Here is a 14,403-nt window from a genome sequence, read left to right on the forward strand (position 1 = left end):
CCACCCTTAGCCATCCCACTATTTGTTGATAAAAAGAGTAGCCCAAGAGTTGGTAGGGACTAGCTGCCTTCCCTCTAGTCTTACACTGCAATTAGGAAAGGCTAGTACAGATAACCCTCAGGTAGCTTTTGTGAGAAACTTAAAACAAATCAAACCATAGATGAAAATTTTTATTTTTCTTAAATTATTATATGAAGTTAGTAGTTGCAAAATTCCTCATTATTGGGTCCAAAAGTATATGTGGTGACTTTTATGGTGATGTATTTACCAGTTTAATTAAGCAACTTTGTTATGTATGTCAATACACTTGGCATGAAAACATGGTTTGTAACTCAATTTTTTTTATCTTATCTAAGTTTTAACTTCTTAATGAAAAAATATATTAAAATATCTGAATCTTCATTTTTATCTGATCAGCCAAAGACACCTTTTTTCTTTCTATAACTTTCAAGATTCTTTGACAATCAACTTTACATAACTGAGGGACATTTAAATAAGAAGTAGAAAAACCAAGCTCTCCTCTATGTAAATTTTAAAATTTTGCTTTATTTCTTCATGTTGTTTGACTAGAATTGCTTGTTTTATGTTAATCAGATTTGGTTATGTGAAGAGAATGTTTAAATTTTATATCTTTAGTAGAAAAATAATGGATTATAAAAGTTTTGGAATGTGATTTTCTAGTGACCAATATGTGTGTGTGTATTATAAAATGCTTATTTAAAAGCTATATATTTTAAACGTTTGTAAGACTAAATAGGCTTAGGAGAGAAGTTTAATTAGTTTTACTTGATTTTGCTTAATTAATGTTTTTATATTTTTTTTATTAATTATGTTTTTAATAAAATTAATCAAACTGTAAAAAAACTACAAACCTCTTAGTAGTTTAGCCTAATAAAACTTCTAAAATTTCACTGGCTCCAGCACAATGTTAAACATGGCACCAGATCATGTACTCCTGTTTACATTAGCTACATGGGAAACAGCTAATGGTCTACTAATCTGATTTGTTGCATATTGGTGTGAGGATTATGTCTGCAGTGAGTACAGACTGGAGCTATAAAACAGAAAAGAAAGGGTTAGCTGCTGTTGTTGTTGATAAAAGTAACTTGGAACTTTCAGATCACTAGTGCAGGGTTAAAATTGGTATTTCTCTGTTCCACACTTTTAAACTTTAATTTCTCTGTAGAAAGATGGTGTCTCTAAAGTTACTGTTAGGCCAGACAATAAAATGTAAGTACAAAACTTGCTAATTGAGGAGCTTTTGGAGGTTAAGATGATGAATTATGAAAATTGTGCTGGGAAGAAGCATTTTTATTTTTTGAATGAAAATCATCTCTCAATCACTACTGACCCAATACATGCTTTGCAAAGTCACAGATGTATCATTAGTTGAAACATTACATTGAAACACTTTTAGTATCTTTCAAGTACTTTTCATTAATAAATTGTGATAGCGCATTGCACGTTTGTAGTTATTTGTATTTAACTGTTATTTAATTAGGACTGTTGTAGACAGCTTAAACCTTTAAAATTAATTTAGATAAGGTTTAATATTTTTAAAATTCTATTTTATTACAGAAATTGTTAAGTATCATATTAGTAATATAAGAGTATTGTTAACAAAATGATAGTTTTTTAACATTTTGCTGTATTTGTTTTGGAAAGACTGATAAAAGATACTTTGCAAAGCCATTTAACAAAGTTTTGAATTTTGTTGACCAGTCAATGTGGCTTCACTAAGGAAAATCTTTTTTAATCTTTTGACCTTCACTGAAACGGTTACTGCTTATTTAGGTGAGGGTAATTGTGTTGATTTGGTGTACCTGGTTTTATGAAAGCACTTGACAAGGTGCCACCATGATGCTTGTAAAACAATTATGGGTGTGAAGGGTAAGTTAATAAATTGAATAGAAGAGTGGCTAGATGGGAGAAACAAGAGGGTGTTTAAAAATGAAATTCAGTCAAACTGGATTAATGTCACAAGTGGGATACCGTGGCTCAGTCTTCGGACTTTATGTTTCACTTACATCATTGACATAGATGAAGGAATAGCCAATAAGTTACTTATATTTGCAAATGATATTAAGATCTTGATGTTGCTAGCTATGAGGAGAATGTTGGTGCTTGGCAATATTCCTAAGAGATTAATCTGTATTAAATCGCAAACCACAAAATTTTAGACATAACATTTACTGCCAGTGGGGTATACATACTGCATAATGTTGAGCAATTTTGTATTTTTGTTTCTTAATGCATTTATTGTAAAGAGTACACCAAAATGTTGAGTGAAATCACTCCTTTGTTTTGTATAAATACTATAATACAAGAAACCCCAGCAGTCAATATTAGGGTTAACTGTAATGTTGATTTGATTTTGTTAACCTTTCTTGTGTGATGTGTATGTTATAAAGGGTTGTGCATTCAACATGTTGGTGGATAAATAATCAACTTGCTGCAAAATATAACACAGGTTTCTTAGTAGAATCATAGATATCAGATAGTTAATTTTGTCTTCTAATGTACAGTAGATATATTTTGTGCAGTATTTCCATGTCTGTTAACTGTTCATGCTTCAAAATGTGCATTATTATCTACTATAAATAGGTTGTTATTTCTGGAGCATTTGAAGGGAAAACTGGAAAAGTTTCTTGTGTTTTCAAAACTCCAGATGGAACTAGGTTAATGTTTATGAATGGTGAATCAAATGGAACAACAGTAATTTGTAATGTGCAGCTTGACTCAGGTAGGAAATATTATTTCTTTTTGTTAAAAATATAGTACTTTATGTAGTTTAATTATTTTGTATACAATGGCTGTTGTAAGTTCTACAAGCTGAGTTACTTGAATGATACTATGTCCTTGGTTTCATCTTTTGTGCTTTAATTTATAACTGTAAGCATTGAGATAGAGATATCATTTAACCAATAACCATTTAAGATATTTGCATTTCAATACTTCACGTGTTCTGGTATATGATTATATTATGATGCAACGGTAGCAACGGAATGCAACACAATCTCCATATGTAGTAACTCCTAAGTACTTCTTTCTTTTTTTCTAAACTGTCTAGAACAGACATCTTTTAAATGTTTTACTCAATTATGTGGTTGTTTATGAAAATTTGTTACAGTTTCTTTACCAATTCGACCTTCTCACTTAATGGTAATTTGTACTTAGTCCCTGTGAGAGCAACTATAGTTCTGACAGAAGACAAGACATTGTGGCTTCTGGGACTTATTTTCTGGGTACGTGACGACCGCTTTTCATGTATCGTGGGTTTCACATGCACACAGAACCTCCTTTTCTAATCCTTTCAGCTTACTATCTCTCTCTCCTGTTTCAGTATAATTACAATGGTGGTAATTTGACTTGTTATTTCCTTCATTCAGGTTTACTTTAGGCATGGGTTTACTTATGAAGGAGTATTTATTCTTTTCCACAAAGTGATTTCACAAGTATGTTTCACTGGACAGTTAGATCCATAGTCTCATTTCTTGACCAGTTGCACTGCACACCCATGTTAACATGTCCCATTCTTCTATTCTGTGTTACTGGTTTATTCCAACTTGTGGCCATTTCTTTCCTTGATTTCCACTTTCAGGGCTCTTTTTCTTTCCATATTTAGAGAGTGGACCCATTAACTTCTACTCTTCTGTATAATGCCCACCTTTCACAGTTTTGTATTTCTTATCTCTTACATTGCCTGCTACAACTTTATCTGCTGAGTGATGTTCTAGTGGAGGATTTTCTGCAGAGGTTTCTTTTCATCTTTTCACTAAATTGACCTATAATTTGTTTTCAATTCCTCCTCGCTTGGTTCCTGTGCTGTTGTGACAGGTTGCTTTCCTAACAAGTGTGTCTCTCTCTCATACTACTATGGTTTTTCTTTGTCAGGTTCCATTTCTCTGTCCAGATGTCTATAATGGTGTTTTGGCCTACTGAGATCCAAAATATTGTGGTCAAGTATCAGTCCTCATTGTCTACTATGGTTTCTTGCATTTTTATCCTTGACTTTCTGTTCTTGTTACTAAGCCTGCTGAATTAAGGACCTCTACTTTTATCCTCCCACTGTCTAATGTCAGAGTTGTCAATTGTTTGTTGTTACTCTTTAGCTCTGGCTGTGTGGGCCTATCTATCTTTTTGCTAACAGATGTGTTATTCAGGTTCTCTCTCACATTCTGTCTCTTCACTTCATTTCTCCATCTTTTTTTCCCCTTTTTCTTTCTTCCTCCCTTTGTCTCCAATGCCTTAAGAATGTAGTCTTGCATTTCTTGGTTGAGAAAGCCATTTAGAGAGTATTTACCCTTGTATCTAGTTTTACTCTAGTCTTTTTGTTTCCCCAAGATGACTGTTCTGGCATTTAGTTATAAACTTGTCTTTCTACCAATTTCTTGTAATCCTTCAATTCCAGCATTCTTTCCCACATGGACTATGAATAACCATGGTTGATGATTTACACATTTTACAAACTTCAATTATTCTATCCTCAAGATGTTTTCCTTTTGTTCATAGGGACAGACTCTTCAGTTCCACACTCTTCCATTTGTCTTTGTATCTTCTTCTCAAGGTGTATTCCTGTATGTGGTGAGGGTACTCCAAGAGAAGGTTCTGCAATTTCAGTTTACTCTTCTGGGATCTGAGACATGGCAACCTGTGAAGAGAAGGAGATGATCCTTGTGGTTAAGGGGTTCAATCCTGATACACTATTTTGGCCTTAAATTCTTGTAAACAGGTGGCCTCATGGTGACCTTCCAGGGTTAATTGGCTGGTCAACTTGGATTAGGCCAACCAAGTACCAGTGTTGAATGTTCTCAACAGGTGTTGTGGACATTTGGTCTGATGCTGTTGTTTGGGTACAGTGCTCATGAAACTCTGGCATTGCTGCAGTGTTTTTGTTTGACATTGCAGTGTATCCCACTGTAGAGCTGTGGTTGGTGGGGACAATGGGCACTAAAATGTCCTTGTTCTGTTATGGATACTCCCCATTCATTAAAAAAAAAATTAAAATGAAAAAAACAGATAAAAAACAAATTATTGGAAAACGATCACATGTGGATGACTTGTACAGTCACTATCAGAGTTAGACTCAACACCTCAATTTCTCATTCTGCATTAATTATCTCAGAAATTTTTAGGGAACAGATGTCCCCTTTGTCATTCAAAATGGATTAGAAGTGTTTGTTGGCTTTCACAAGTCAGTAAGGAAACTCCAGTTAATAGACATCTTGGTGGAAACATCTTCACCACAACAAAACAAATGCACCTGAGTTTGAAGAGCTTGGTGGAAACATTTTCATCACAACACACCAAAATCCTCCTGAGTTTGAAGAGCATTGAGAATATCTTCATCAAGGTTACTTCCTGTACTACTCTGAATTCCTCAAGAGGAGTTATTTTTTAAAGGGATTTAAAAGAACATTTACATGTCTGAGATCCTCTCTGTTTTTTCCAGCCAAGGCAGTTCTGCATTATGCTGAATCTTCACTTCATGAAGATAGAATTATTATGCCTATTGATGTTCTAAAATTTAATTAATTTTACGTCACCACATGTACCTTCCACAATCAGATTTTATCAGTGGTTCAGTTACTTAAAGACATATCGCGGGTTCTTTAACACATGATTTTGTGGTAGCAAAGACCATCATACCTGCAAGTGAAATCACACCCGCCTTACTTTAGTTCTTGTCGTAAGTGGGTGAAGAAGAAAGAGGTACAACACTTGAAGACTATAAACAATATCTCCTTCCTAGAAGCTCGGAAATTATTGGCTCCCACTTCTTCTGAGACATATGCTGATGTACTACATTCCACTGCCACAGTAGGGTGCGGACAGATATCTTTGTGCCTTCAGCAGAGTTGTTTGCAACCCATGGTTAAAAGAGTTGACAAGTCTACATCTACTCCAATTTCTGTCTCTGCCACTCCTTCTTGTGGCTGCCTTGGACCACTTCCTTTGGCTTTGGGTTCAGGTGTTTCCCTGGGTCCATCCTCTTCTATAGTCCCAAGATGCAAAGCAATTTTATTCACACCCCAGTCACTGGAATCATCATCCACCTATCTACTGAACTAAGGCAGGGCTCTCAGATCACAACCTTTCTCTTCAGTACTGTTTCTTGTATTTATTTTCATGCATCTAGTCAGTCATTCACTGCTATTGATTTCCCTATGCTCCCTTTCACTCTTATTTTTCATGGATGGTTGACAGTAATCCATGGGGCAGTGATTACTTTTCTGTCATTTTGAGAAAGGCTGGCAGTGGTCAATACCGCCCGACCTGCATGCCACAGTGGAAGTTGGACCAAACCAACTGGTCCTCTCTCATTGCTCTCTTGGAAATTGATCCTGCTGTCATCTGTAAGCCATCGATGGACAACTGCATGGCAGCAAAGACTGACTGCATTGTCCAGGCAGCTGCTTGGTGTATTCCTAAAATTATGACACATTTTCCACAGTATTCTCTCATGCATGGTGGAATCCTGCCTGCCACATGGCACGGGGAACTCAAAAAGAGGCCTGAGATAATTTTCGTAGGTATCCCACGCTTTGAAACTACAGCGCTTTTCAGCAGATCAATGGACGTGCTCATAAGTATCTTTGAAAAGCACAGTTAAACAATGGCTTATAAATACTGCGTTTTTAGAAAAATAAAAGTGTTCATAACATTGAAAAGCTCACCAAATACATTGTAAGAAATCCATACAGTTTGTTTTATATTACTTGCAGACATCATAGAAATAGCATACATATTCTCTTCCTGCATGCAGTAAATTCTCAGGATACATAATTACATATATTCTATGGAAAGTTTATTTTTATGTTTCGTGAAATATGATCTTGAGTACAATATTTCGTGTTAAAATTAGTTTTTATTAACTTTTATTTATAGAACTTGAAATGTTTTAGTGACCTTTGACATCCTTCAGTTCTTGTGGTGTAGTCTGTGAACTAATTTGGTCAGTTTGAAGGAGAATTGTGAAAATAATTATAAAATGTTTCTTTTTTCAGTTGAAATCAAATATTAGGATAAAATATTTATTCATAGTCTAGGTCCCTTTGTGGGACAGCAGTAAGTCTAAGGACTTGCAACAGTAAAGTCCTAGGTTTGATTACCTATGGGAGACATGCCAGAGATCACTTTGCTCTAAAATGAACCCAGTCAAAGATTTATTAAATTATTTCATCACACGCGTGTCATTAACAATTCAGTATTACTGATGAGACTTCTTAAATTGTGTAGCAGGATCATAGTTAAGATGCAGAGCTATAAATACTGTTAGAAGGGTGAAATCAAATGCTTTTCTCTACTCATTAGAATATGAGCAACAAGTACAAATGTGTGAGAATACTAGCATTGCTTATGGTTTAAAAGTAAGGATAAAGAAAGCTTCATAAACCATTGTTGAACACATACACACACTGTCCTGTCACTTCTACAAGAAGATTGAAAATAAAGTTGAATAACCACTGCCAAGCTGAACATGTTTGAAATTAAGTATCGTTGTTTAATAAACATTTTCTTGTAATTGATACACAGTACCTTGGAAATAAGTATCACTGTTGAACACGTATTTTCTTTTAATTGATACACAGTACCTTGGAAATAAGTATCACTGTTGAACACGTATTTTCTTGTAATTGATACACAGTACCTTGGAAATAAGTATCACTGTTGAACACCCATTTTCTTGTAATTGATACACAGTACCTTGGAAATAAGTATCACTGTTGAACACATTTTCTTGTAATTGATACACAGTACCTTGGAAATAAGTATCACTGTTGAACACGTATTTTCTTGTAATTGATACACAGTACCTTGAAAATAAGTATCACTGTTGAACACCCATTTTCTTGTAATTGATACACAGTACCTTGGAAATAAGTATCACTATTGAACACGCATTTTCTTGTAATTGATACACAGTACCTTGAAAATAAGTATCACTGTTGAACACCCATTTTCTTGTAATTGATACACAGTACCTTGGAAATAAGTATCACTGTTGAACACGTATTTTCTTGTAATTGATACACAGTACCTTGAAAATAAGTATCACTGTTGAACACGTATTTTCTTGTAATTGATACACAGTACCTTGGAAATAAGTATCACTGTTGAACACGTATTTTCTTGTAATTGATACACAGTACCTTGGAAATAAGTATCACTGTTGAACAAGTATTTTCTTGTAATTGATACACAGTACCTTGAAAATAAGTATCACTGTTGAACACCCATTTTCTTGTAATTGATACACAGTACCTTGGAAATAAGTATCACTGTTGAACACCCATTTTCTTGTAATTGATACACAGTACCTTGAAAATAAGTATCACTGTTGAACACCCATTTTCTTGTAATTGATACACAGTACCTTGAAAATAAGTATCACTGTTGAACACCCATTTTCTTGTAATTGATACACAGTATCTTGGAAATAAGTATCACTATTGAACACATTTTCTTGTAATGATGATACACAGTACCTTGGAAATAAGTATCACTGTTGAACACGTATTTTCTTGTAATTGATACACAGTACCTTGGAAATAAGTATCACTGTTGAACAAGTATTTTCTTGTAATTGATACACAGTATCTTGGAAATAAGTATCACTGTTGAACACCCATTTTCTTGTAATTGATACACAGTATCTTGGAAATAAGTATCACTATTGAACACATTTTCTTGTAATTGATACACAGTACCTTGGAAATAAGTATCACTGTTGAACACATTTTCTTGTAATTGATACACAGTACCTTAGAAATAAGTATCACTGTTGAACACATTTTCGTGTAATTGATACACAGTACCTTGGAAATAAGTATCACTGTTGAACACGTATTTTCTTGTAATTGATACACAGTACCTTGGAAATAAGTATCACTGTTGAACACATTTTCTTGTAATTGATACACAGTACCTAGTAAATAAGTATCACTGTTGAACACGTATTTCCTTGTAATTGATACACAGTACCTAGGAAATAAGTATCACTGTTGAACACGTATTTTCTTTTAATTGATACACAGTACCTTGGAAATAAGTATCACTGTTGAACACGTATTTTCTTGTAATTGATACACAGTATCTTGGAAATAAGTATCACTGTTGAACCATTATTTTCTTGTAATTGATACACAGTATCTTGGAAATAAGTATCACTGTTGAACACATATTTTCTTGTAATTGATACACAGTACCATGGATCACTGTTGAACAAACATCCTCCTGTCATTAGCACAAACAAGTTTGAAAAGACATAGTTGAAGACACACTGTCCTGTCACTATTATAGTTTAAAAATAATCTGTTATTATTTCAGATTTATCGGCAGTTTACTCTTGTTATTATTATTATGCCATTAGTGATGTACATAGGTAGATATTTCAGCAAAATAATTTATATTTGCATAAACTCTTATTGGATTTATTAAACATTTCATCACCAGTTGTCTATATGTAGTTTTGTGTAAGTTTGTGTTGGAAGGTGCAGCTTTTACCTGAAATAAATATGATTCAATCTGTGTTTAATGACATGTTTTCAGGTGAATACGAAATAGGATTGAGTGTGAATCGGAACCAGATTAATTTTGCTGAGAAAACTGTGTTTTTGGTATATAACAATGGAGGTAAGTTCTCAAGTGTGTTGTTTGAAGATGGTACTGGGCATGTTACCTTAAATATTAACATTTTCAGCTACAATTTGTGCAACTGTTAAGAATAATGCTTCTGAAAGTAAGACAGAAATTGAGAGAATTATTTGTTCTTTACAATATTCAAAATCTCTTATGGTTCCTTAATCTTTGTTCTTGTTTTCTCTCTTTTTACTATGCTTATCAAGTGGAATATGAGAAAATGAGTCCAGAATCTTCTTTCTACAAATATATGGACATCAAGAATACTAGTGTACGAGTCACTTTTAGTGGTGGGTCTGTCCCAGAGGTTATGTTGTATTGTTTAGTGACTGGCCCAGGTGAGATTAACTTGTGAATATTGTACAAAAACTGTTAGGTATTATATTAACTGTATCTTGCAAAATTATATTTAACGTGTCAGTAAATTTTTTATTCCCAATAGCTTTTGCATTGCAAATTTTGGTGAACACAAAATAATGTTTTTTTTAAAGACTTGTATAAAAAAACAAACTAGTTTTCTATTCATATCTTTAATGTTATGAAACAAATGTTTGTAGAAAGTAACATCTTTGTAAGGGTTTAATTTATATAAAAATATATCTGTTTCTATAGGTGGATAGTTCTTTTAATTTAAAAAACAAAGTTTAATAGTCATCAAAACTATAATTTGCAGATACAGTAGAGCTTTTGTAGGAGACTCTTCATACCAATAGATAACTGTCAGTAGAGCCAAATTTCAAACTAGATAAAAAATGTATATTCACACACACACACACATTCTTTTTAAAAGAACAAATTTTAAAGTTCTGTCTGTTCACAGGGATTAACTTGAAACTGGTGTATTCATGAAAGGATAAAAGCATGAAAATTATGAATTATGAACAACAGTAATAGTCATTAAATTACTATAAAAGTTTTTGCTAACTCTTTTGAGGGTAGGGCATCACTTTAGTTACGTTGTTCATTAATTCAACCCTGACGTATCTGTAAAGTTTTAAATGAAACATTACCTTGCTGCAGTTACTCACTCTTCAAGCTGAAGATACACATTTATCATCTTTTAATAATAAATAGCAACAAATAATGGAATAGCATGTATAAAAACTATAAAATTGTAATATTAAAAATTACTAAAATTTCCCCTTTTGAAGAATATTTTGTATGTCAAACACATACAGATGAAAAAAGATTGTAAATTTGAAGACACATTTTTATTGGGTTTTAATAACAGTCACTGGAATTTCACTTGATTTCCACATAACATTAGTGTGGAACACTAATTTACTGGGACTTCCATGTAATATTAAGGTTGATCACTATTTTACTGGGATTTCCATGTAATATTAAGGTTGATAACTATATTACTGGGACTTCCATGTAATATTAAGGTTGATCACTATTTTACTGGGGTTTCCATGTAATATTAAGGTTGATCACTATATTACTGGGACTTCCATGTAATATTAAGGTTGATCACTATATTACTGGGACTTCCATGTAATATTAAGGTTGATCACTATATTACTGGGACTTCCATGTAATATTAAGGTTGATCACTATTTTACTGGGATTTTCATGTAATATTAAGGTTGATCACTATTTGACTGGGACTTCCATGTAATATTAAGGTTGATCACTATATTACTGGGACTTCCATGTAATATTAAGGTTGATCACTATGTTACTGGGACTTCCATGTGATATTAAGGTTGATCACTATTTTACTGGGACTTTCATGTAATATTAAGGTTGATCACTATTTGACTGGGACTTCCATGTAATATTAAGGTTGATCACTATTTTACTGGGACTTCCATGTAATATTAAGGTTGATCACTATTTTACTGGGACTTCCATGTAATAATAAGGTTGATCACTATTTTACTGGGACTTCCATGCAATATTAAGGTCGATCACTATTTTACTGGGACTTTCAAGTAATATTAATGTCAGTTACTTTTTGCCAAGATACCTTTTCATGTTTTGTTTAAGTGATGTTCTGAAAATCTACTCAGAATGGCTGGTATGGGTATTAACACTTTTATTGATAAGGATGGAACAGTGTTTTGACCTTTCTAGGTCATCTTCAGGTTAAGAACGAGTATTTGAATGTGACTGTTAACGGACACATGTCTTAGGGAGGAGAGTATAAACAGGTACCAGATTGTAGGGGGCGTTGCAGATGGATGTTACGTTATTAATTAGTATAGGTATAAAGATGTTCCTTTATATTTGTTTAATTTTGGTTTTAGTTGCAGTATAAGTAGAGCTTCTTTGATATTGCATTTGTTTATATTTGTTTCTTTACTTAGTATTTGTGTGTTTTCTATGGTTATGTTGTGTTTATTTGACTTGTAGTGTTCAAAAACGTGTAAAGATGTTTTTTGTGTTCTTTGAATCTGGTTTCTGTTTTTCTCCAATATAGAAATTGTGGCAGTTGTTGCATTGTATTTTATAAATTATGTTGGTGTTGTGTTTGTCAGTGTTGTTTTTATATAGTATGGATTTTAGTTTTGTACTTGGTTTTTGAATAAATTTGGTGTACACTGGAATGTTGTGTTGTTTTTTTTTAGTTTTTTCCAAATGTTAGTTATTTTTTTTGCTGGTGTTGGGAACATAATATGCAGCTGTCACATTCAAACTCTCTTTCTTAACCTGAAGATGACCTAGAAAAGTTCAAAATGTTGTTCTTTCCTTATCAGCAGAAGTGTTTCAAGTGGATTTCTAGTCATCAAGTAATAACTGATGTTCTGGCTGAGGTGTATGGCTGAAATTACTGCACTTCTCTTCAAAACAATTTTGGATGATTTGTATATTATGAAAGAAATTCATTATTAGGGAATCACATGATTAGTAGTAATATTTAAATACGTTGTGGGTGTTATGAGACACTAGAGGAATCACAGGACCTAACCTCTGACACAAACCCTTCCACACACCTTTATGCTTCCTCCAGTTTCTTGTAGTGTTAGAAAATGCAATTTAGGTTAAATACCTCATTTATTTTTTCCTGCATTTCAATCTGTTATCAGTACAGAAAAAGTTAAAACATGCTTTGTCAAACCACATCATTTGCTTTCAGTCATTTACTGCCCACAGTTCTTTTTTTCTCAGACATACAGATGCAATGGTTTTTATTTTTGCATCTGAAATGAGTAGTTTTCAAACTAGTTGTAACTTGCCAATTGCATTTACTTCAATATCTTTTATGTGATAAATAAACCATTGCATACAGATAAATCTTGAAAGAGTCGATCATTTGGCATACAGTGTAATATCTGTTACTTTCTTCCGTTGGTTACTTACGGTTGACGGCTACAGTTTTCATACCTTCTGTCATGCTCCTTCAAAGGTCAGAGTAATACTTACTGACATGGAAGGTAATCATGACAGGACTATATCTCTTTGCACTCTTTAAGTTTAACCTTTTTATGGAAATCTCCTTTTCCACCATTATAGGCCAACAATCTATCCATTTTCTTATCACTGTTATTGATTATATTAAAATTGTAGTCATCCATGACACTGGCTTATTTTGAGGTTGTTCTAAGGTATCTTGCACCATTCACTTTAAGCACTGTTGCATCCCCCAGAGGCCATAGTCTGCATGTTGGGAACTACTGGGTTAAGCAGCTACATGCCACATAATTTGATCAGTCAAAATTAGATATATATGCAGAAAGGACACTGTGTTCGACAATTGTGTATGTGTGATGGTCTCCTAATATAATAGTGACTAGTCAGTGTGTTTTAAATGTGTTACAGTTGTTGCTAATTTTATAATTGCTATATAGGTTGAGGATGTAACTTGGTGATGCAACTTTATTAATATAAAGCAATGTTTCTTGATGTATATTCATTTTAAATATAATTGATGACATTAATTCAGAGAAGTATTTCAGTGGATGATCTTCATTTTGAATTATTTAATTTTACATAATAGAGAATATAAAATTTTACTTTTATGCTTTGTAAGTAAAGAATTAGAAGCATTATTTATTTTCATTTGAAATAATTAAACTGTTAAAGATTAACTCTGTTAAAGATTATCTCATTAGGTTTAATGAATTCATTAGTGACATTTTTTTGTAAGCAGTTGTATAAATTTATATATTTAATACAATACTTGATAAAGTTGTTATAGTATTGTGTATATATACATATCAAAGTTAAATATAATTGTGATAGTAGTAACCAAGTAACATTCTTCATACATCCAGCCTGTGTCAAATATGTGAAATAATAATTTGAATTATATCATAAAAATCATTTAATTACATGTCATTTTAGGTCATTAAAATTACGGTTAGTTTCTTACCCTAATGTTGTGCAATTTTTAATGATTACATTTACTGATATGAATAGCAACATTTGAATGAAATATGTTTGTATAACTTGTAGTTATATTGTAACATAAAGTGATATTTTGCAGAGTAAAATAAGTAAATATTTTTTATCTATCTTTAAGCTAACTTGTTTTGTTTATCCAACTAATATCTGAACTTAAATCATGCATTAAAAAAAAATCTAAAATTTGGTAATAACCCCCTTAATTTTCTAGACACAACTGTTATGTACCAAACAAACATTATAACAACAGACAACATGTAATTTTTTAATGTGGATACACAGAGTAGTTTGCTTCTCTAGACTGGCCAACAGAAAGTCGTGTTATCATTGGAAATCCGAACGTTCCTCATACTTGTGACCTTCCTCTCCCAAGTTCTTCCCAGAATATAACAGTGACTCCCTCTTTGGATG

The 14,403-nt window shown here is 32.8% G+C and overlaps 1 protein-coding gene and 1 long non-coding RNA gene across 4 annotated transcripts in view; both read left to right on the top strand.

The window, feature by feature from the left end:
* LOC143245225 (uncharacterized) overlaps positions 1 to 14,403 on the top strand; it is a 418,752-nt gene that overhangs the window by 125,720 nt on the left and 278,629 nt on the right. The gene's annotated exons all lie outside the window — the stretch shown is intronic.
* On the top strand, positions 2,586 to 14,385 carry LOC143245214 (uncharacterized). The gene is made up of 4 exons (XR_013025503.1): positions 2,586 to 2,743; positions 9,553 to 9,636; positions 9,849 to 9,980; positions 14,275 to 14,385. It is a non-coding gene; the product is annotated as an uncharacterized LOC143245214 (long non-coding RNA).

Source organism: Tachypleus tridentatus, chromosome 2 (genome assembly GCF_004210375.1).
Source record: "Tachypleus tridentatus isolate NWPU-2018 chromosome 2, ASM421037v1, whole genome shotgun sequence".
Classification (NCBI taxonomy): domain Eukaryota; kingdom Metazoa; phylum Arthropoda; class Merostomata; order Xiphosura; family Limulidae; genus Tachypleus; species Tachypleus tridentatus.